At 40.9% G+C, this 20,495-nt stretch overlaps 1 protein-coding gene across 1 annotated transcript in view; it reads right to left on the bottom strand.

Moving 5' to 3' along the window:
- The window catches only part of FUT9 (fucosyltransferase 9), a 108,286-nt gene extending 107,219 nt beyond the window's left edge, over nt 1-1,067 (bottom strand). Inside the window, exon 1 of the mRNA XM_030944890.1 lies at nt 1,054-1,067. The gene's annotated coding sequence lies outside the window, so the exon portion shown is untranslated. The remainder of the gene's footprint in view (nt 1-1,053) is intronic.
- Between the last annotated feature and the right edge of the window lie 19,428 nt (nt 1,068-20,495).

Raw genomic sequence — 20,495 nt, 5'->3', positions numbered from 1 at the left:
CTGGAGAAGGGAGTGAAGATTGAGTGTGAATCTTATATTTGTACTTGCTGTCTATTTGGCAAAGAGGCACGAGGCTGCTTTATTTATCTTTTTTATTTATTTTTTTTTTTTTTTTTTTTTTTGTCCTTTTTAATTAAAGCCGTTTCCAGGTCTTTAACATTACCCTGTGCCAGATATTAAAAAAAAAAAAAAAAGCATCGGGGACCGCTGCTGCCATAACAACCCTTCGACAGGGAACTATTGGGATACAGATAGTTACTATACTAGCTACCACCAGCCGTGTGCATCATGACACATAAAAACCAGAAAACCCTTTTCAGAGACAGCATCCCACCGTTTGCACTCGCGGTTCTGGGCAGCGAAAGAAGAGCAAGCGGAGACTTCCAGCCCCTCTACCCCCATCCCCCTGCCCCCGTCACTTTATTTATTTAATTATGCTGGTGGAGGGAGTGTTAGAAAAGTCCATTTGAGCGCTGAGCCCTGCCCGAAGCCGCCCCCGAGCCCCGCGGGAAGGGCCGCGGCTCCGTGAGGGGAACCAGCACCGGGACCCTCCGCTGCCTCCCTCCGGGGCCACTCCGGGGAAGCCGCCAATTCTGCCGAGCTGGGTCCTCCCGCCCCACCTCCGAATGGTCCCTCGCAAAAGTTAAGGCGCTGCCCCCTCTCCGAGCCGCCCCGGGCGCCCGGGGGTGCGGGCTCGGGGGGCTCCTGGCCCCGGCTGGGAGCGGCGCTGCCGGGGGGTCCGCGGGAGATCCCCGTGGGAACGGGCAGCGGTGCCCGGGAGGGGCAGCAGGGCTGGAGCCCCGCTGCTCGCATCCCGGCGGAGCGGCGGGGACATCCCGGCTGCCCCGCGGACCTTCCGCACGGGCGGAGCGGGCGCGGGCCGGGACCCTCCGTTCCCCCGGGGCGGGGGCAGGGCGGGAGCGCGGAGCCTCCCCCGCGGCCCCGCTCCCCCTGCACTCAGCCCCGGGGCCGCTCCGGGATGGGAGGCGCGGGAGCGGGGGGGATGCAGGGCAGGTGCTTTTCGGGGCGAGGGCGCCGGGCCCGGTCACTCACCCGTCCGAGGCGGGGGCTGCGGATGGCGCGGCGGCGGCGCTGCCCCCGGGGCGCGGGGGGCTGCGGGGCAGGAGCAGCAGCGGGCGCGGGAGCAGGGGCGAGCGGCGGGGCCCGGGCTGCTCCTGGGCGCGCTCTCGCTGCCCATCCCCGGCGCTGCCGCCGTCGCCGCCGCCGGAGGAGGATGCGAGGGAGAGTCAGCCCCGGGCGCGGGCACGCGCAGCGGCGGAGCGGGGAGGGAGGGGGGGACCGGGAGCGGCGCGGGGGCGCGCAGCGCAGGGGGAGAAGCGGGGAATCTCGGGCTGTCGCTCTGTCCTTCGGCGCTTCCATCCCTTCGTCCCCCAGCCTTTAATTTCTCATTTTTCTACACCTTCTCCCTCCATCCCTCATCCCTTGCACCCCGCATCCTCCCATCCATCCGTCCCTCACCCCTCCATCCCTCCACCCGTTTTCCCTCATCCATCCGTCCATCCCGCCATTCCTCAGCTCCTCCGCTTCCCCGGCCGCGGAGCCGCCGTGCCCCCGCGGTCCCCTGCCCGCGCTCTCCGCCGCAGGGTGTCCCCGGAGCTCCCCGGGGGCACGGCAGGCGTGATGCTGCCCCCGCGGGGCATTCACACTCCCCCTTCCCTCTTCCTGCCCCCGGGAAGGGCGACCTGCTCCTCTGAAGGGCAGGAGGTCCCCCGCCCCGCTCCCTCACTCCCGCCACAGTCCCTAAAGAAAAAGCACTGCTAGAGCTTTCCTATCCTGCTCTCCTGCTCTTCCTTCCTTCTGTTTTTTTTTTTTTTTTTCCTCTACACGGTTCTGTGGTAGGGGAAATGGGGGTAAACAAGAGGGAAATATAGAATACAATCAGCATTGATTGTATGAGAAACCAACCATACACTGGATTAGTTTTAAAAGCAGTCTTTCAAGCCTGCTCCTGAAACCTAAAGGATTTCTTGGGTGTTTATTTAGTATCAAAAATAATACTGATCATTAAATATAAAAGAAAAAAAACAGCTCAAAGTACATTGTGTAAAGATGAGACCTATGAATCAAGTGAGTCAAAAAAAACAAGCACACCAAAAGCTGGCTATCAACTCTTTATCCTCATCCTGAACTCTCCCTGCATTATATAATGTTGATAAACTGCTGCAAGTACATTTGGGGAAAAGATACTGCAATGATGAGAACATACTGCTTTTTATTAGAGCACATTAGTATCCTTACCTGACAAGTGGTTGCTTCAGAGGTTCATTTGCACGTTTCTCATCAACCCTCCAAGTAAACAATTTACTCGATTTTCAGTGCAGACATATGATTCCCTGGTGTCACTGTCTCTGTCCTAGACGTTTCTGAATGGCTTGTGGATTAACTTACTGTGCTCTTCTGCTCTGCCTTGTACCGGGAGCTGTGCAGGTATCAACAGCTCCCACTTGTGAAGCCAGGAAAGGGAGAGATTGGGTAGATTTCCACGTAGCTCCACAAACTGCTGATTTGCTGTAAGGGCTAGAGTCACCTAGAGAGTGGGTCTGGTCTTCTAGCAGGTTTATTCAGAAAGAGAGGCCTGACCCAAAATTCACTCTAGATAATACAAATATTTCTATAACCATGGTGGGAATTTGTTCAAACCCCTGTGAGCTTGCTGTTGGCGTGAAGGTATTTTTGAGTGCAGCTATTCTAGTGAGAACTCCCTGGGAACAAGAAAAATTACTCTCAGAGAATAAGAAAAGCTACTAAAATATGCATCTTTTTCATAAGATTATTGAGACAAGGTCAGGGACCTGTCTCTGTTTCCCTGCAGCTGTTGGGTACTAGAAGGCAGGTTAGAGCCCCTGGCTGGAGGATGTCTTGTGTTGCTGTAGGCTCAACCAAGCTACCAAATACAAAAATGAAAGAGGAGGGAAATTACAGGTCCAGCTCTGGGCATCACTAAAGTCAATAGGAGAAGAACTTAATGTTTCATTTTGAACCCCTGCAGCCTGCAAAGAAACTCAACAAATTAATCTTTCAATGTGTTTTTCTTCTCTGGTCTCAGTCCTGAGATTAGATCTAAGCACCATTCTAACTCGCAGATTTTTACTATTTTACCTGTGTTTGTCCCTCCACTCCTCCTCTTTGCCTTCTCCAGCACAGGATCTAGGCTGTTCAGAGAAATGGAGTTAGTCAGAGAAGGGAAATAGGGCAGTGGGAAAGATTTGGGCTCTGTATAGATAATGACATCATCTTATCTAGCATGAGAGGCAAAGAATTTGGCTTATATTTTTTAACATAGTTAAGATAGGAGTTTAAAATATTTCATGTAGTTTTTAATATAGTTAGGTTTTTTTGTTGTTTCTCACTTGCTCTCTGCTGATGAATTACTTCAGTAGGGACAATACAATAGTAGTCTGGTAGTTAGAGTCATTCCTGAGAAATGAGAGACTGAGTGTACACATTCTTTTCATGAGATTCAGAATAGGAAATGAACCGTTGAGGTCCTGTCTTTCCTCAGATGAATGGCTTTAGCTCTCCTATCTTTGACTACAAATTTAGCTTACATTAAAGCAAGCTTGTATATGCCCACTGAATAGTTTTTTTCACCAAAATTATTTTGTTGACAATTGGTCAGTTCTTCAGGAAATTACAGGGCTTACTTCAGATTCTTGCATGCTTTTTATATATTTGTGCAAGGATTTATGTTTATGTACAATGATTTAGCTGTTTTTAAATTATAGCAGAATTTTGCTTATGAAGAATGCAAATATTAACCTTTACATTTCAAACTAATTGTAGTGAACTGGTTTATTCTTAGATACTAGGTTTCATCTCTTCTATAAAACCTTTGTAATTGCAGTAAATATTTTTTCTCATTGAAGATAAAATGTAAGCTTTTTGTGATTATAGTGTTGCTATATAAATTGCCTTTGCAAAGGCTGGCTGCTGAGCTTGCCACCTTAGACTGGAAACATGCTTATGCTGTCTTCTCTCTGAAGGTTCCAAAATATTTTCTGAGAGCACAGTAATAGGTTTTACCCACATAATGGAAAATGCGGATATTTATAGAAATTTTAAAAGTAAAAAAGCACAATACTGTCAGGGTCAAAAGAAACAGAACAATATTACAAAAATAAAACAAAAGAAACAATTCCATTCTCAATCAGTTCCCCAACTGCAAAAGTAGATATAAATCAAAATCATGTAAAAAAAGAAAATTATTTATTTTTAATCTAACATGATCTGAATATTTACATGAGGAATTTTTAAAGGAAGAATATTTAAGAGCTTACTGAAATTCTTATGTGCTGTACCTAAATGTGTGCTCTTCCACTGGTGCTATTTCCATAAAGTTAATCCCATCAGTGTTTGCAGGGATAGGGCTCCTCTTTTCGTCCATATTTATTTTAAAGGACCCAAAACCCATGCCTGAGGGAGTCCCATGTGCATTTAACTATTTGCAATTGATTGGGGGTTAAGTGCATCATTTAAAAATCTATCACTCTTTGGCTCTTGCCATTCATTAGCTCCGGCTTGCCTTAGGCCTGGCCCTGTTTCTGTGGCTGGATTGCCCAATGCCAACACCTGGAGCTATGCAATCAGCCTGAATGACCTTGATGAGCACAGGGACTTGATGCATTTTGCAAACAAGGAGTAGGATCCTAGACTGGGACCAGAATTGTGTTGTACCGTGAGAACTGAACCCAGGATGAGGCTTTGGGTTTGATTAAGTTTAATAAATAACACACAATGTTGTTAATATTTGAATCTGAGAAAGAACAGTATGCTTTCAGAACACACTCTGATATCTGAGTGGTTTAAGTCTCTCTTTTCAGCCACATTAACTGTCTGTTAATATCTTTATTTTAGAGAAAATAAAATAAATAAATTATTTGAATATTTTCTATATGGAAGTGTAGATAATAGGTTATATAACTGCTTTCTTTTATTCACAGGAAATTTTGCTTGCCCAAGATTAAGAATAAATAATCTGCTGTGAAGTAGGGTGCTTTGGGGTTTGGGTTTTGTTTTGGGCTTGGGTTTGGGGGTTTTTTTTGGGTATGTGCGTAGTACCACTTTTGTTAACCAAAGCTGTTTGCTAAGCAGCAGTTCCACATTATACAGGATAATCAGATTTAAAATTTAAAATTAAATGCCTCTGCACTATGACTCATAGGGCTGATCCTGAAAAAGTGTTTTGCTCCAACAGGCCAAGACAAAGCAAGGACTTAATTCTTGAATCCAGAATGGTCTGGGGTACCACTATCTTTAAAGGGACCATGCTGCATCTAAGCCTCAAACTCTGAGCTCAAAGGATGGCTGTGAAAACTACAACTATTCTAGTTAAGACTTTCTCTCACGAATTTCTGAACAAATTTGGTCATCTTCTCTTTCCAAACACAAAAACCTTTACAAGTAAGCTTATATCAGCTGGTGAGAAAAGCGAGAGAGGAGAATTGAAATACAGCTATCCCTTTTCTATTACAGGATCAACTTAGGAGAGGGAAGATAGAATCAGAAACCAAACATATGGTATACAACTGGTGTAACTTTCTTCCCATTTTAATCAAGTGCAAAAGGGACAAATAATTGAACTAAGGAACTTCAATATACTTACAGATTCTCATAATATGCAGTAAATCTTTACAGTTCTAGTCTCCAAGGAGATTCTTGAGTAAATAATAATGACTTTGGCCTCTTGGATAAATGAAGATGGATGCACTGAGAAAAATCTAATTATAGATTTCTCCTGCCTCTTTCCTGCCTTGACTCTTATCTTGTGCACCAGTATTATATTGTTGATACTTCATATATATATATATATATATATTTCAGTAGTGGTACACTAAATGGAAGCTTAATACAGGAAAAAGGGAGCACAAAAACTTCAACAGATCTGTTTCTGTGTTAGTTCAGTGTTAAATCTGGTGGTTTTGGAAACAAAGAATCTACCAATTTCTTTGAAAATTACCCAGTGCTACCAAGTCAATAGAACTACACTGCAAACTCTGTCTGTTCTGTGTATCAACAAAATTCTTCATTAAGGGCCATGTTTTCACTAGGAGTGATTTAAAGTTATTCCTACAGTAATGTGCCATAGTAGTAACTCTTTCTAAATAAGGATGTGCCTTCTTTTGTGAAAGTTATGTGTTGCACACTTTATTTGATCACTTCTGAATTAAGCAAGCTAAGCAGCTGAACAAACCTAACAGCTAAAAGCTCTGGCTTTTTGTGGGTTTTGTTTAGCTTTTCTTTTTTAGATGTGAGTATGCTTATAAGAGGAGCTTCTATAAGACATTTTCATATCAGTGGATCACAGGGCTATGCCCACAGTAGGCATAGCTGAATTTCAAGTTGCAACTGGCAGCAGAATATAGTAACTGTTATTGAGTGCATTACTGGAAGAAAATAAGGACCCAGCTGGTCTGGCCATTTTTACTGCTAACATTGAGGGAATAGAAATACAGCCTTTTCATGTGAGAGCCCAGTCTGGTTGGGCAGAGCCTACAGTTAGAAAAATGGACATGTTTTCTACTTGAAACATAAAGACAATTATAGAATAGTTTGGGCTGGGAGGGACTTTACAGATCTGTTGCAACCCTCTCTGGGCTGGGCAGGGACATTTTCCACTAGAACAGGCTGATCTATATACATGTGACCAAAGTAATGGAGAGAAGTACAAACATTTAACTCCATAGTAACTCATTTTACAGTGTCCTTGAAGGGACATATTAAACTTTAAAAGTCTTCTTGCCCATGTGAGAATTAATCCTCTATTCTCTCAGTGTTTTTCTTCAGTATCAGTTGCAACTGTTTAAAATTAATTATAGACCTGACTCTTTCTTTTGCACTGTTCTCTTAGATTCTGGTCTTCCCTCATTTGTCTGGAAGGACTATAAAGTGCTTGGAATCACAAACCATCATTTGTTCTCACTTTTTACAGTATTTAGGACAATAGGATCATGGTCCACCGTATAGTTCCACCTAGCAACTAGTAATAACAACAACACATCAGCTCCAAATCCTATAATCATGTGGGCTAGACAGCTGGGACACATGGAAAGCCTCAGATTCCTTTGATGTTGACAAAATATGCAATGGAGTGGGAAGCAGCAGTGAAAAGTTTGTGTATGTAGACAAGCCAAAGTTAGTAGCCCACAGAGGGATTTGAAAGACTGCCTTTGTGCTGACCACTGGAGATGCAGGAGATGTGGTAAAAAACAACTTGGAGCATAGGAAACCTCCACTTCCACTATACATGATTTCAAAGGTTTTCATGACAGATAATGGTAAATTGTTTAAATATTGTTTGCAAATTTGCAGAGAAAGCAAGATCATATTTTGAATTATGTTGTTTGAAGTTAGGTAGATAATATCACTTGTATACTTTATGAATCATTAGAGAAAAAATAGGGACAAAATCTGCTAGCATATAACAGATTGAAACTTTTAAGAAAGTACATTTGGAAAAGTTTCCTTTGTTTTGAGTGTGTAAGATTGAAGAACAAGTTGGACAGTGATTAATTTTTTTTCCACCAAGATCCACTTCAATAAAATCCATACAGTAATTAATGTATTTTGAGCATTTACAAACTCCAGAACTTCATTTGTGTGTTCAAAACATGATCAGTCACACTGGATGTCAATATTCCAGCTTAACTCAAACTCCTGAGGAAACATGTTCCAAAAACCTAGGAGGTTCTACTAAACCTCAAACCACAAGATGAGTCAGAATATTAAAAAAAAAAGTATTAATTTGCAGAATTACTCTCGTGATAAGCTAGGGATGTAAGAGAGGCAAGGTCTTTGGAGAAAGGAAATGTCTCTTGCAAAACTAACGGATAGATTTGGAAGAGAAGCGGCGCTCCCATACCACCTTCTCTTCCCCTCTCTTCTGTTGCTACCATCTCAATTATGACCACTCTTAATTGACTAAAATATCCCTGAGGGAGTGTTCAATTAGAGTGACTTGTTCTCTGTCAAGGCTTCCTAACTATCTTTTAGGCTTCACTGAATTTTAGAAACATACAATTCAGATGTAAACTTATGGTTGATACAAAATAATACAAACTTTTCAAAAATAGTGGCTCACATTATTTTACTTCTACATGCGAATATATATATTTATGCTTAATTCTGGGGAGAAAAGTCAATTATAAAATCTATTCTTATTATTTATATTACCCCTGATAAGGAATATAGTCTCTGGAACATTTAGAACCTGCATATATTTGGAAATAAAAACAGTGAAGCAAATGCAAGCAAATGTCAGCAGAAGCAAAAAACAAGAATGTCATTGGATATTCTTGAATGTAAACAAATTTTACACTATACAGTAGTTTTCCTTAATTTTTGATCAGTTCTTTATTCAATTCATGATAGAACAGAAGTCTAGGGCAATGTTTGAGTTTGTACATATTAAGAAACAGCGCAGGTATATAATGTTGAAAAAAAAGATTCATAATAATTACCTGTAATTAATTTTGGGGGAAAAAACCATCAAAACAACCCCAAAAAACAACAACAGAAAAAACCAAAACCATAAAAAATCCAAAACAAAAAAACCCAAAACACCAAAACAAAAACCAAAGGCACACTGCAAGGCCAAAAGATAAGTGCTCCATCTGAGTTCAGTGAATACTGAGTAGTTACTACTATGGCACATTACTGCATGCTGTACATCCTGAGCTATGTGTCCATCTCTTGTTCATCATCAAAGGCAGCCTGGGGTGCCATGGACTTAGCCTGGATGTGTGGATATCACAGGACAGAAAATATTCTCCCTGGAGTTTTTTTCCTTCTTGCTGTCTAGCACCAAAATCTATTGTTTGCCTCCCATCCTTTGGAAAATCATTCAATCTTGAATTAAAGACTGAGTTATGATAAATTTGCCACTTACCTTGGCAAGCTGCAACAATGATTAATTACTGCTCTTCCTAAAATCTGTCTCTTCTCCCTAATTTTTACTTTTCTGTCTTCAACTTAGAATCTGAATCTTTTTATGATGTTGTCTCTCAGATTAAAGTGTCTCAAATATCTGAAGTCTTTTCCTCTGGGTTCTTATGAACTGTGATCAAGTTGCCTTTTGAACTTCTGTTTAAAACACAGAAGACACACCTAAGTAGCTTTTGAATCAGGATAGAAAACCTGACAATAAGTCTCTCACGGTGTTGAAGTCACTCTGGCTGAGTGATATTTGGAAGAATTTCTTAAGGATATCATACATTTGTTCATAATTTTTTTTAGTTGTACTTACAGGTTCTTAAGAAAATAGAAGAAAAACACATATCCTGTCCTTCAAAATTCTCTTCACAGGCTTGATTTTCCTGACTAGCTGTAGCTTGAGCTGTGTTTTGTCTGCGTTATCCATTCTACTGTGGGGTAAACCTGCCCATGATCAGGTGCTAAGATGTTTTGATAGTTTTCCCACTCTTTTTCTGAATGTTTCAAAGCCTTTAGTTTGATGTTTCTTCCTGACAGCCCTGTCAAAAATATAAATTCAAACTCCTAACTTTCACATACTCAGAGACAGATTTTTTTTTAAGTTTTAGAAGCGTAGGTAAGCAAATTAGTTTGCAGATATCATTAGCCTAAGGATATGCTAACCTTGACTTATGGGTGTAAAGGATTCAATTTCTCATGTCTTCTGAGAAAATCTCTATAGATATAATTTTTGGTACCTGAATATATTTTAAAATATCACCCTTGTAGCCTTAGTGGCACAATACTTAGGTTTGCTGGAGAACTTTGTATATTTACAACATTGGTCAAGTATATTTTGCTTTTAGATGCGAACACTCAGCACTGTTATAAATCAGACTCCATATGTCTTGCATTGAATACTTAAAAAAATTTTTTCTTTTAAGTTATCTTTTACTCATTAACTCTTATCCACACCCCACCCCAGTCACTGTGTGCCATTGCTTTTCCTCTTTATTTTAATAGTCAGAATACTTGAACACTCAGCATCTCAAGTCTTTTGCCATGACAAGAGGGGTGTTGATAGTTTCTTCCTCCTCAAGCAAGTATAAATGTGGGCCTACCGCGGCTTTCCAAGAAGTCCTACACTTAGGTCTTTGTTCTTTACCTTGCAATTTCAAATTACTTCTAAATTTTATTCTATATGGTATATATTGTATATGCCAGACACCACTTGTGCTCTTGGTGACTCCTGAAACCAGTTTCATTGAGCTCCAGGAGCTTCATTCCAGAAGCTTAATTCCCTTAGTGCTCAGAAGTGGGTAACCGGCAAGCTGGGCAGAGCCCTGAAGCCTCTGTGCTGAGGCCACGTTTCTGTGCACTTGTATTGCCTACACCACATTGTTTTTCTGGAACCATAGATGTTTTATTCTACTCAGACTAACTACCAGAATGGCTACCTCTAACCAAAATCTATTATTTACAGGACATATATCAACATTATAACAGCAATGAGCGCTGTAACACAAAATTATGCAAAGCTAAGAAAGGCTAAGATAAATTAGGTGATGTCCACCTGGTCATTAGGCAATTGCAGTTTCAACTGCGTAAGCTGGAATAAACCTTTTCATTGGCAAAGGCAAGAGAAGACAGGAAGAGTCAGAAAAACTCCATCCTGAGCCCTTGCAGTTATTAAAAACCTGTAACCTGTCACTAGCCATGGGGATACTGCATGTACTTGACAACTATTTATCTCATTTGAGAATCTAAAACTAGATTAGGTGAATCTAGTCTTTGGAGACCAGGGTAAAACTAGGCTAGGATTAAGCTACTATCAATGATGAGGAGCAAATTGTGTGTTCCTGAGCCTGACATACTAATCATGGTAAAGAGCTCAGTTTCAGAGCTCTTTGGGTTGTACCAATCATGAAATCAAATATAGCTAGTAATCTTAAAAGTATAATGAGCTCTCCAACATTTAAATTTCTAGTGTTGAATAATTTCCTAAGAATTTCCAAGAATGAAACTCCTACTGCAGTAGTTGGAATTTACACCTCACCAACTAGACTGGCTTTTTAATTTCGCTTTTTTTTTTTTTTTTTTTGGCCTAAGTTCATGACTTCAAGGAATGATTTGGGTAATTGGATAATGTTGGCCCAAGCTTTGCTATAAATTATTAGATAAATGCAGGTTGGACCATGTGACCAAGAGAAGGAGGATCTTTGCTGGGCCACTTGCAGGAAGAGGTGTAAGCCATGCTGGTACATCTGTGTGGTTTCCTGCTTGTCAGGGTGTGGGCAGTCTCTGGCTCCACCTTTTCATGTCAACCACAGTGTTTAAGAGTTTATGGTGACTTCTACCAGCACTGCAACATTTTAGAAGGGGAAAACTGAGCAATATGTGCATTGTTCTGGTGTGTTACCCATGCAAAGACTTTGATTTGGAGGATCAGCAGCAGCAATCTTCCCACTTACAGCCTTGTCCAGGCTGCATGTGGAATGTAGTAGTTTTCTTTATTGATGGCAAACTTCCAGTATGCTAAGGCTATTCCAATAAGTGAAAACCTCTGCATTTGGGGCATAAGGCCATGAGGATGCTGATAGAGAGTTTTGATAAAGTAGTTTTGCTGGAGACATAAGCAGACATGTGAAAACATGATCTAGGTCCTTGGACTAGCAGTGAAACCACTAAGCAATAGACTAAAACCAAACCACATAGAATTAGATCCCAGGCTCAGATTAGTACCACTTTTTAAAGCCACTGGCAGTTGCTCATTCATATCCACAGGGAGAAAATGGTCTTTAATAGTAATTAAATGACTCTTGTTTACTGTCATCTGTTGATTAGTGTAGTGAATTGATGCAACCTGCAGAAAACCACTCAGCAGGCACCACAAAGCGCTGTGTAAAACGTTTCTGTATTTCAAATCTGGAGAGCCTGTAAAATCCCTGAGGATCACACAATCCCTAGCAAACCTTTGAGCAGGGATCAAACACTTTCCAGCTGATGGCACTGACTGTACACCATCTTATACTGTAACAATAGACAGCATATGCAACATTTGTTGCTCCTGTGTAATGAATGGGTATTGAAGAAGGCACACAGGGACATTAGGAAGTCCATTTTACAAATTTCACATGAACACAACCAGGATATCTTCTGTAAATCAATCTTTTGGTATGCATCATAGTAATAAAACATGATTTAGAGGAGGCAGGGATTATTGAGAAATCGACATGTCATAAATCCTTATGAAGAGGTTGTCAATATATGTAGAGACTTGGAAGTCTGAGGACAACTATTCAGCAGGCATCTCTTAAATCTGTTCATGGGAAGGACTGGCAGCATAGCTTTGCAATTTCTTGGGTTTTTTTGAGGATTGAAAAAAACACTTACTTCTCTTCATTTAACATATTTTAACAAAAAACATTCATATCACAAATGAAGCCTTAATGAAAATAGCTTAGGTTCCTGGCTGTTGAAAAATGCTTTCTGGTACATTTCAGAAATGCAAACTGGTGTTTTGGTCAAAGAAAGAAGGCTGTTAACAACATTCATTGAACATTGCCTGTTCTTTGTGAGCTTTCCTCTAGATCTTCTGCTCATTTTACTGTTTTTTATTTCCAATCAAATCCCTTCACTTGACAGAAGATCATAATTTTACCACAGAACAATGATGCACTAAATGAAGGTTCACCTTAGAACTGCATTACTTCACACTGAAAGAATTAAGTTCCGCTTTACTCTGCTTGATAGCCAAATCAGGAGGCATTTTTATACAAAAATTAAGTTTAAATTTTTTCAAGCTTGTCTAAAATTTGACATTCCTTCCTTTGCATTCTCTACTAGCTGATTGGATATCTCTCTACTCAGGATACAGCCACAGAAAGGACTTTTTGCTTGGTTTGAAATTACCAGCAATATACTCAATGACAGCCTTTGAGCCACTGTTAATAATGACATGTCAAAAGCCAAGGATGGTGATGGGGGGAGGATGGCAGTTTTGCTGATCAGGGAGACCAGAGATTAATTTGAAACTCAAACATTTGTAGTTCAAACCCTAAACCACTCCATGGATAGGATAATCAAACATAAGTGACTTTGTGGCTAGTATCAGTTATTTTTTTTTCTGTATTAAATTATTTGTGCTGGACTGAAGCAAGAGTGACAGAGGTGTTACTCAATAGGAGCTTCCTTCTATCCTACCTCAGAATATTGATAAGGGAGTTTGCACAGGGTAGCTGGGAATTTATCTTTACGTTTCGATAACAGGAGGAGGCAACAGTTTCTTGGGTGTAATTAGATTTTCTTAAGTCATCTCTGAGTTTTTGATACTCCATTCATTCTCAACTTATTGAAACAAATTCCAGGAGGGAGCCAAATGACCTTGGCAACTTTCTGTGACAGTTATTTTTGTTCCTTTGGACATGTAAGCTCACATCACATTAGTGTGATAGGCCAAATTCTCATCTGAAGCAGTCTCTGGACTGTCTCTTTGTGACAGAGACCTATGTCCTGGATCTTCTGAGAGACACTGGAGTGCTAAGATAAAATTCACTCCATTATTATTTCATATTCAGCTACTGTATGTATTGTGTGTGTATATATATATATGTGTGTGTTCACAATATGATTTTGACCTATTTTATGATGACTCTTTGATTATCTTAGTATTTTCATTTCTTTACTTATTTATTTTAGTGTGTCAGCAGAATAAAACTTCTTTTGGGCAAAGTTATGTACCGTGTACCAAGGTGAAGGTTTTTTCCCTTCTTTTTTATAGTATATAAATTGAATTTCAAGATTTCACTTACCTTTACTACTTAGTTATTGGCAAGTGTAATACTAGTCATAAAAGGTTCACTATGAACTGCATTGTTGGGATCAGTATTTTAGAGCATGTTTTAGACATTGAGCTAGCTCAAAGCATGACTAAGATAGTGAAAGATATCTATTAGTCACCATGGTTTTGGAATACGTCCAAAGTTATAATGTTGTGAATCACTAGGAAAACCCTTTCAACCTCCTGAAATGAGTTACTTTAAAATCTCAGTGATGTATAGAAGAATAAAGGAAATAAAGAAATATGTGTTTGGCTGATACTGGACTCATACAGCCTCTAGTGCAACTCAAATTTTTTATTAATTCAGAAAACCATTGTTCTTGTTTCCTTACTTTCCAATTAGTAGCAATGAAAACAATTATTTTTTTAAATATCTATATATTTTAATTGGGAAAGGACTTATTCAAGCTTGTCAAAAGGATTTTTTTCCTGCTTAATGATAATCTCTTGGGCCTGGACTCAGACAGGAAATTTTTGTTCAATGCAGCAGTGAGGCAAACTGCCTCTTTAGTTCTACTTATCAGCATCCCCTGCCACAAGTTAGGTAAATACAATTTGCACATGATGACTAGAGAAATACTTTAATGACCAGAAAGGTAGTTCAAACCAGGATTCACAAAACTCAGCGTACAAAACTTCTAAGGTAATTAAGAGGAGTTGCTGAAGTGAAGAATTTGGCTTCAAGCCCTCTTTGTGATACAAAGAAGCCTAAATCCAGTCTGGATAGACACACCTTTGTGCACTCATTCATTCTTTCCCAGGTTTACATACTGAACTTTGTGTAAAGGGCTAAGCCACCTACAGAGCAGGTGGAAATTTCAACCCCCATTTTTCATTCCATCTTTGCTATCAAGTTGCAGGGTATGGTGTGAAATGCTAACATTAATCTCTGGTGATTGTGACATGATTTCTGTAAATACTTTAAATATTTACCCAAAGCCAACGCTCAAACTTTTTGTCTACTAATTTAAGTGCAGTCTTTCTGGCTCAAGATCACTGCAAAATGAACATGTTAACTTTTGAGTAGTCAGGGGTGTCTTCTGTGGGTTTATGCCACGTGGTTAGAGCATATGCTCTGGGCCAGAATGCCACAGCTAAGGAGAGTAAAGATACCTGTGAGTCGCACTGTGATGTAGGCACAAAAGAGACACAGAACTGTTCATTGTGGCCCAGAATCAAGTAATTAAGTGCCATAGGGGTTTTCTTGACAAAAAGGAAGGTATTTATGTGATTATCATGAGGCAATTTCAATATTAAATTCCTGAAGAAGCAGTTGTTTGACCAAAATCCCTGTTCTTGATTCCTGAACTTATTTTTCCCCCCAGAAATTTTCTTTTAGGATCAGCATTTAAAATGTGAGATGAACACCGCACCTGTAGCAGCTCAGTTCTGATGAGGGCCCAGAGTGCTGCAGGTACAAAGAGGAAATAATTGTGTTAGAAACAATTCCCAGACACGGCCTTCCAGATGAAAGAAGTTAGAGAAATTACATGCAGAGAAATTATTCAGGGTCTCGTTACTGAAGATGTAACATGTTCTCTCCTTATAATGCCCAGTTTGAGACATTGGCTCACAGAACAAAAGCCTTTCTGCTGTGAGACATTCCTTTTGGGAATATTAAGTCCTGCCAGTAGTGCACCAAATCTCCCTCATCTGAGAACAAATTTGATTCTGACTGCTTATGGGGGTTGACCTCTTCCCAAAGATAACAAGTGACAAGACAAAAGGAAATGGCCTCAAGCTAGACCAGGGGATATTCAGGCTGGACATCAGGAAGAAATTTTTTCCCTGAAAGGGTGATTAAGCCCTGGAATGGGCAGCATGGACTTACTGTCTTTGTAGGTGTTCAAGAAACAACTGGACGCGGCACCTAGTGCTATGGTTTAGTTGCATGGTGGTGGTCAAAGGTTGGAAACCTCTCTGGTTTTATTTCTTGGCAAAAAATGGTAAAAAATATTACAAGGAAAACAAAAGTAATTTAATATTAAGCACTTACTCTTTTTTAAATGTAATTATGAGAAACACTGGCCATGCTTTCAGTCAGCCCGTACTGGCCTCAGTCTTTATCTATGAAAAATGAAAATAAAATGACTTTTAGCAATGAAGACTCTGATCTGTCATGCTTCCTTTTAATCAGAATTCTGACTGTGACAAATAATCGGAATTCTTTCTGTAGAAAGTACAAATGACAGTCTTACTTTAAAATGAGTGTATGCATAAACATACGTTCATGTATCTGATAAATAGAAAACTGAAAATCTTTTAAGAACCAATTATTTCTAAACTAAACAGAATATGCTTCTAGCTCTTTTTCTGGCATAGGCATCTATCAAACAATAACAGGGCATCTGTTGAATAGACGTGCACATGCAATGCAAGCAGGATTAATTTTTATTTGTTGCCCATGAAAGATGTTACCACAGTTTTAGATATTCAATTTTGTATAAACATTTAAGTGAATAAATGAATAAAGTACAGTTACAATGAATAAGTGCCAATAAAGACTGTGATTAAATACAAAGCAACGCAGCAGGAATTTCAATAGGTTGAAAATGTAGTCACATCTACTCAAGAGGGTGTTAACAGTATGCTTCAGACTCCCTGCTGTCGTTTTGAAGCAACAAGAATGCCTGTTGCCCAAACATTTCCCAAAGCAAATAACTTTAAATACTGACTTTCTTCCTCAGGGAATGTCAGATATTGACTATTATCATTAACATACAGCTCTGCTAAAAGGCTTATTTGAATGATTTATTCATTATTGGTCTTTTTCCAATTTGTGGGGGGAAAGTTTTTGTGCATTAATAAAGAATGAAGGCATGTAGAAGGGATAGAAGTATGGTTTTACTAATACTTTGGGCATTACACTGGTTTTCATTATAGATTTATTGAGCTGGAGAGTGGAGACTGGTTCTAATCTTACACTTATGTGAGACATTGCCACATAAATTAATGTTGCAATACCATGTTCTCTGGGAAAACAAAACACTGTTTTTTTCAGATGCAAAATATGTAAGAATCTATTTTTTGCCTCATAATTTTATTTTATTCTTCCAAGAATTATTCTATACACATTTTACTACTTTAAAATTCTTTGATGCATTAGTTATCAGTTGACTTGGGTCTTTAATAGATGACAAAACATTCACAACTGAATCTTAGCCATTCCCATCAAGCATCCTATCTCTCAGTCCAGGGGAAAAAACAGTTTGGACCATACCAGAGGAATAGATAAGCCCTCTGAGCTCATACAGAAAAAGCTGCATTGGGTCTCTTTGTTATGATAACATACTCCTAAATTGCCTAGATGCCCTCTTTGGCAATTACATGCTACTTTGACTTTAAGATACTGATCTTCTGTCATTTTAAGCAGCTCCTGCCGGGTTCTCAAAGAGATAAGTTTGGTAAGTGTTGGCAAACACTTACTAAGATCCTGACACACCAGTAAGTGCAGCACAGCCAGCCAGTCCACAAGACCATCTCCTGTGCAGAGTAACCTGGGTGTGAGGCACCCACAGGGTTGAGTTTATTCTAAATTTGAACTTTTCCTCAGGAAATTGTTTCCATATTCTCTTTGCTTCTGCATACATGCCTTGATGGTCAAGTGTAAGGTTTTTTGTGTTAAATGTCCTATGAAGTCTTTCTCATCAATTGGGTCAATGGCAGAACAACATACCTGTTCTTTGCAAGAATTACGGGATGTTTCTAGAGAAGTAATGACAGCTGATTGATTTTCTTCATCTCCTCTATTCACGGTAAATACGCATCTCTCAGAGAATAACTCAGGGATCTTCCCATCGCAACCTTCCTAGGCAGTCAGTGTTTCATGTAGTGCAGTTGTTATAGGTAAAAGTTAAGTTAAATTAGGGTATAGTTCAATTATATTGTATTAATTATGTTATATTAATTGTATTATGTTAAGGGGGGGGGCTTATTAGAATGTGCTAGGAGAAGGGTCCAGGATTTGGTGGAACAGTGGTCTGGCGGGGCAGGCGGGGTCGAAGAGGGATTGGATGGAAGACCTGACCAATCATTCGAAGCCCTGCAGAAACAATTGGTCCAGAATGAACGGTGTTAAAGACCAATGAGAAGCCTGGAAATGGACCAATCATCATGCGGATCCAAAATGGACCAATCCTGGACCCAAAGAGGGCTATAAATGGGGGAAGTTTGATTGGGTTGGGGTTCTTCTTTTTGGATACTGGTTTGGTTTTGGCTGGCTGTGTGGGTGCCTGGGCTTATCTTGGGTACTCTGTTCTTTGTAGCTATTTTAATAAATGAGAACCTCTTTCTCTGGAGAAAGTTTGGCCTCATTCGTATTCATAACACCTTTTTGGGGACTCGTCTGGGATAGGCCACGCCCTGAAACAGTCCGGGGTAGCGCAGGACCTGGGAGACGTGTCCAGCCACCTTTTTGGCTGCCAGAGATTGGACTACGTCGGACTGTGGAAGGGATTGCGCCTATACCTGAGGCTGCAGGAAACACAGCGACCCAAAAGGTGAGAGTCCTCCGAGAGGGAGCGGGGCTCATGTTACCTCAGAGCAACGTGAGTGGGGTTGAAGGTAATAGGGGGTGCAAAGTGCGTGTGTGTGAATGAGACGGGGACTGTGAGTACAGACCCCCAAAGCGAGTGCAGTCCTCCCAGTAACAGAGGGAAGCGATGTTGTTGTGGAGCGCGTGTACCCCTATGGACCCCCGGGAGTAGGGGAGATGGGGAGTACCCACCTATATCCACCCCTACCCGCTCAGGCTCCCATTCCTCCAGTGATTGGAGGCTCCTAGGGGTAGTTCGAGCCATTGGCCCGCATTGTACCCCTCGAACTAGGATCCCATTGGGGGGTCATAGAGGGGGACACACTCAGTATCCCGAACTAGGATCCCACTGGGGTGTCATAGGGGTATCCGAGGGGGATTAGTGGGGCAGACTTGCCCAGTGAGGGGTAGAGCTCTGACCACTAGCTCAAACCACCTGGAGGGCTGTTCCTCAGGGACAGACCGGGGGAGTCTAGTCCCTGAGGAACTAGGACTTTGGGGGTGGGAGAAAATACTCCTCTACAGAGACCACTGTATAAAGTGACCGCCATATAGGGGAGTGCCCCTTTTCTGAAGCTGGGGAAGGGGAGGGTGCCCAACCCAAGGGGAGTAGGGTCCCCTCGAACTAGGACCCCAGTGGGAAGGGGGTCGTAGAGGGGAAGTAGGCTCACCCTGAGCTAGGATCCCAGCTAAAGGGGGTCGTAGGGGTGGCTGAAAATATACTTCACAGGGACGGTGACCTGCAGGGGGGAGGTGGGCCGCCGGCTCTGGAAGGGCCCTTTCAGTCACTAGGGCTGAAGGGGAGCTTAGAACCGGCTTACGTTGGGGAGAATTTGTCTCTTTTTTTGTATGTTAAGAGTCGGAGCCCCTAAGGAGTGAGGCTCGGAGGTGAGGGCAGGCCAAAAGTCCTTCGACCACTCCTTAGGAATTTTTGAGTTTTCTGTGTGGTGGCCTGAGAAGCGGCCATTTTGAGTTTTCTATGCAGTGGGCTGGGAAGCGGCCATTTTGAGTTTCGTGTGAGGTGTGCAGTGGCCATTTTGAGTAAGTGGCTGGCTGCGTCTATTTTGTATTTGGTTGAGCAGGTGGTTGTAAGTTGTTTCATTTCTTGAAACAGCCATCATTATCATTTAGTTTTCCAGCTAAAAGGATAGATATTACATTTCTTTTTGGAATTAATTTTGACATTTCATTATTGTAAGGTATAAATGTTCATTTGAATTGACATTATTATTCTGAAACCCTTGTTAAACGGCCATATTTATTTTGTTTCCCACACTAAATATTTCTTCAAGTCACCATTTTTTTTTGTTTTGTTTCCCACTAAAGTCGCCATATTTATTTCATTCTCCACATCAAACATTTCTTTAAAGTTGCCGTTTTTGTTTTGTCTCTTATGATAAGGAAATTTTTAAAGTAACCATTATTATTACATTTTCCACAATAATTAATATTTATGTTCTCTTCCTCACTTATAACTAATACATATGCCTTAGTAGAAAAAAAAAATTGTATTTGGATACCAATTGCTAGTTAAAGATGGGACAGTGTGCTGGAAAAAGTGCCAGCAGGAAGAGAAAAGGGAAGGAAGTTTTTAAGAAAATACCACCTAGTAGTCCTTTAGGTGAACTTATAATAAATTGGGATACTAATGAGGGAATGAAGGATCTAGATAAGATAAAAATGATAAGACACTGTACAGATATGTGGCCTAAACAGAGTATTGCTGAAGGACCTATTTATTGGCTCTTGTACAGGACAAAAGAATGATGGCTATGTATAGCTTTAAATAGATATGTGAATACCCGAGTAGAACCTTGTGATGAAGAGATTAGATATGCTAAATGTTGGTTAGAAAGGGAGAAACAGGAAGAGGAAATAAAATTATATAAAGTATCCAGAGAAGAAGAAAAAGCAGAAACTAAGCTACCAGAAAGGAGGTGGGATCCTTTAGATAATCTTCCTCTGCCTCCCCCTCCTGATCCCTTAGATTACCTCCCGTTACCTCCTCCTCCGACTCCTCCTATAGACCGCCTTCCTCCTCCCCCTCCAACCTTGTACCCCTCGGTACCATCACACGAGGTGGATGCAATTTCAGTGTCTACTCCCACAGGAGATTTAAAATCACCTCAACATTTTAATTCAAGTTGTCCTGCTCCCGGCATCCCCTCTTCTGTATCACCTCCCTTCCCAAAT

Source organism: Camarhynchus parvulus, chromosome 3, assembly GCF_901933205.1.
Source record: "Camarhynchus parvulus chromosome 3, STF_HiC, whole genome shotgun sequence".
In the NCBI taxonomy this organism is placed as follows: domain Eukaryota; kingdom Metazoa; phylum Chordata; class Aves; order Passeriformes; family Thraupidae; genus Camarhynchus; species Camarhynchus parvulus.
The sequence above is the reverse complement of the archived record's forward strand: the minus strand, read 5'-3'. Positions and strand labels throughout refer to the sequence as shown.